Consider the following 4,767-nt stretch of genomic DNA (forward strand, 5'->3'; position numbering starts at 1 on the left):
CCATAGGTCACAATCTCAGGGGAGGTGTCTTACATCATTATAAGTGGGCGTATAGTGAACGCGGAAACAGGAAACGAGCGCCATCTTGGCATACTCGATGGGAGGGGCAATTTACCGCAGGCCCCGGAGAAGGCAGCAGGCCCCAGCCAGTGACCGAGACTGTGGCTCTCTACACCTATAGAAATTCATGAGGTCATCAATCTCTATTTCAAAATATTTCCTTATATAAATGGGAAATACAGGAGAAATGGACAGATTGATAGATACATATGAATTACTAAAGCTGAATCAAGAAGATATAAAAATCCTAAATAACCCAGTATCAGTCAATGAAATTGATAATGTAATTAAAAACCTACTCACAAAGAAAAGTCTTGGTCCTGATGGATTCACAGCTGAATTTGACAAGAAATTTAGAGAAGATTTAATTCTAATACTTCTCAAATACTTTAATGAAATTAAAATTAAAGACTCTCCCTAAATAATTCCTGGAGGCAAATATTACCCTGATACCTAAATCAGAGAAAGACCTAACCTCAAAAGAACTGCAGGAAATCTCCCTAATAAACATAAATGCAAAAGTTCTAAATAATATACTAGCAAACAGAATGCAGCAAATCAAGAAGATAATATACCATAACAAAATGGGATTCATCCCAAGAATGTAGGGATGGTTCAACATATGCAAATCAATAACACCATGTTAACAGAACCATAGACAAATCCATATGATCATCTCAATAGATTCAGAAAAACCTTTTGATAACATCCAATACACAATCATGATACAAACAGCCCAGAAAATCAGAATAGATGGTCTTTACCTCAATCAAATAAAAGCTACCTATGACAAAACAATAGCCAATATCATACTAAATGGACAAAATCCAAAAATTTTCACTTTAGAATCAGTAGGAAGACAAGGATGTCTACTCTCATAAGTCCTACTTAATACAGTTCTGGAAACCTTAGGCAGAGCAGTCAGGTAAGAGAGAGAAAGAAATAAAAGGAATAAGGATAGGGAGAGAAGAAATTAATTTTTCATTATTTGCAGATGACGTTATGCTCTGTAGAAGATCCCAAGAGCTCTACTGAAAGATTTAATAACCAAAGTCCATTAAGTGAGAAACCATCTGATCCACCTAGTGATAGAAAAACTTACTCTGTGTCTGCCCACCAAGATCGAGCTTACGAGTATGTGGAGTGTCCCATTACTGATGCCAGAGCAAATAAGGAGAACCTGGATCCTTCAAATCTGATGCCACCACCTAACCAAACACCAGCCCCAGATCAGCCATTTCCTTTGTCTACAGTTAGAGAAGAATCATTCATTCCAAGAGCAGATTCTGAGGGAAAAAAAGGGTTTATCCTTCTGAACAGATGTTCTGTAATGCAATGTTAAGTAAAGGGTGGAAGTGGAAGGATGAGGCTATGAGCCAGAAAGATATGGATATCATTAAGATTCACAGTCAGAATAATGAGCAGGCCTGGAAGGAGTTTTCTTGTTTTTTTTTTTTTTTTTTTTTGGTTTGATCTTGCTGCACACATTTTTCTTTTTAATTGGAAGGTTTTGTTGTTTTTGGAGCAGCTTTAGATGCAAAGCTAAATCAGGGCAGTTTGCTCAGCCCCATCTCCACCCTGCTCCTTTGACACCCACAGTCCTGGTGGCTTCATACCCAGGGACACGTTGGACCTCACAGCGCCCCTGCACTGTCTGGTCCTCCCCCAAGCCGGCCATATCTCTATGCTGTCCCCAGGCGGGCCCTTAGCGAGAGGCAGCAGGTGATGTTTGAGAAGCTGAGCTTGTACTGCCACAGCTACATCCAGTTCATCCCCATGTCGTTCCTTCTGGGTGAACGCCCCTCTGGCTCACGGGGTAGGGGGTTGGGTCTTCAGCACGCATGCTCCTCGGCCTGCCTCGCCTGGCCTGAGCTCCCCGCAGTCGCCCCCGCCCGTGCCCCACCTCCCCAGGCTTCTATGTGACACTGGTCCTGACGCGATGGTGGAACCAGTACGAGAACCTGCCATGGTCCAACTACCTCATGAGCCAGGTGTCCGTCTTCATGGACGGTCATCAGGAGCAGCCCAGAGATTGCAGCACACACGCCTGTGCGACGCCATACTGGGCCATGTCATCTAGAAGGGGATTAAGAAATGGGAAGCCCTTCATGCTTTGGAGTGTCTTTGTGGTCCATCATTAATCCAATTTGTTATTTTTATTTCATTTTTTAAAATAATTTTTTTTTGGCAGAACTGGAGATTGAACTCAGGCCCTTGTGCTTGCCAGGGAAGGGTTTATTCCACTAAGCCATCTATTTTTATTTTTTTCCCATTAAAGCAAAGTTTAATAATATTTAATTTTGTGGGGGATATACAACAATAGCAAAGTAAACAGTAATTTTAAACATCATTTTCCCGATGACATTAAGTTAGTTTTTTTTTTTTAACGTAGCAAAATTGGGTCTGATTTTTTTTATTTGATTGAGAAACAAATAGCAATGAGACAGTTTCAAAACTCATTAATAGAACACTTTCAATGATTAGCACATTGTACATTGTTATATTCTTAGTGGTTATCCATAATACAAGAAGGAGACAGGATATCCTGTCCAAACATTATTAGTACAAATCTTTCTTCTCATTGAATTAAGCGAAAGTAGCTGTATATCTGTCCTAACTATTCTGTATATACAAATACAAAATGGTCCTTCCTTTGTATCCCTTTTTTTGTTTACTCCTGTAAGAGATGGGTATTCCATTGGCATCTACATACTATAGATGTGTGAATTCAGCAAAACAATCCAACATAGTTGAGCAGTCCACAAGAGTACTGGGTTATCCGCAGAAGTTGTTGACTTGAGCCTTTCACAGATCAGCATATTAATATGGCTTTGCTTTATATACCTTGTTTTTATACTTTTCTGCTGGATAGTTAAGAGCAAGATAAAGCCAGACCTATATAACAAGAATCATAATTTTTGTAACTGATAAGGTCAGTCAAGTCCCTCAGAATTTATCCTGTAACCCTATACTGCAGTTTGCAGATCCTTTGTCAGTGTCAGCCATGTGGATGAGTCACGACCACTGCTTGATCAATTTCCTCTCTGTGAAAGCCTGAGAGAATGTTTTCTCTCCATGTGACTCTCCTTAGGCACACTATACATCATTGATCCCATTCCTCTGTGGCTTCATAATCTCCTTCATCAGAAAATTTGGAGCACAACTGAGTTACACGATGTTACAGCATAGGTTCTATAACCTGAATCTTCACTGACCTTGAAAGGCTAGGGCCAAAATGTTGCCTGACCTTGCAGGCCTTCCTTTTCTCTAATTTAGATCTGCAAACTTAGGTTGTTAACTTTTGAAAAGAGAAGCTTATTATTACCCTGCAACATATGGAGTTCGGTTTACACTATCTGTCTAAATACCAAACACCTTAGGCATAACATGGAACAAGTATTCTCCATCAAGTATTGATATGTTAAACTTTAAGTCCCTACAGAATATGAAGAAAAAAATAATTTTAAAAAACAGGACCCCAAAATTTAAAGATCCAATCCCCAAAATTTAAAGACACACTCCAGAAATGGGCATCAGAGATACTCAGACAAAGGTCTGCTCTCTAGAATTTATAAAGAACAAAAAACACTAGGACCCCAAAATTTAAAGACACAGTTCAGAAATGGGCATCTGAGATGAACACATGTTTCTCAGAGGATGAAATTAAAGAAGTGAATAAATATATGAAAAATGCTCCAAATCACTAGCCATCCACGAAATGCAAACTAAAACAACATTGAGATATAATCTCACCCCAGAAATAATGGTTATCATAAAAAAATCACCCAACAACAAATGTTGGAAAGGCTGTGGGGAAAAAGGAACCCTTCTCCACTGATGGTGGGAATGTAGACTGGTACAACTGTTATGGAAATCGGTGTGAAGACTCCTTAGAAAAGTTGGCATGGAATGCCATTTAAACCAGGTATTCCTCTACTGGGAATTTTCCCAGAGGATCTGAAAACATCATATCATAGGGATATATGTGTGCCTATATTTATAGCAGCACAATTTGTGATAGCCAAATCTTGGAAACAAACAAGATGCCCATCACCTGAGGAATGGTTGAAAAAGATGTGGTATTTTTACATGATGGAGTATTATTCAACTATTAAGGATGATAAACTTGAAGCCTTTATATTGAAGGGCATACCACTTGAAGATATGCTCCTAAGGGAAATAAATCAGACACACATTTGTAAATATCATATAGTTTCCCTCATATAAGAACTCAAAAGGAGAGCTTCCTGCTACCCTGCGCTGGCAGGACCAGTCCCAGCCCAGGTGCAGCGTGGGCCGGACCCTCTCCAACCCCCTCGGGCCGCCCCCCACCGCTCCACAGTACCTCCCCAACCCCGCCCGCCCAGTAGGAATTTCTGCCCATATCCGGGAACCCCCAGACCCAGTCTTAGGCCAGGGCCAGTGAGTGTGTGGAGAGCTTCCTGATACCCTGCGCCAGTGGGACCACTCCCAGCCCAGGCGGAGCTGGACTGCACACTCTCCCACCCCTTCGGGCCGCCCCCACCACTCCGCCGTACCTCCCCCACACCACCGGCCAAGTAGGAATTTCTGCCAACTTCCAGGAACCCCCAGACCCAGTCCTAGCCCAGGTCCGCAGCGGGAAGGAGCTGAGCACAGCAGCCAGACCTAAGCCAGATGCAGCTGGATAAGTCCAAACTCTGTAGAGCTCCACCTGAACTTCAGTAC

General features: G+C 41.6%; 1 pseudogene; it reads left to right on the plus strand.

Annotated features, from left to right (window-relative positions):
• Positions 1 to 1,054: 1,054 nt before the first annotated feature.
• LOC101571769 overlaps positions 1,055 to 4,767 on the plus strand; it is a 7,080-nt pseudogene continuing 3,367 nt past the window's right edge.

This window comes from Octodon degus, unplaced genomic scaffold (genome assembly GCF_000260255.1).
Source record: "Octodon degus isolate 3935 unplaced genomic scaffold, OctDeg1.0 scaffold00081, whole genome shotgun sequence".
NCBI classification, from domain to species: domain Eukaryota; kingdom Metazoa; phylum Chordata; class Mammalia; order Rodentia; family Octodontidae; genus Octodon; species Octodon degus.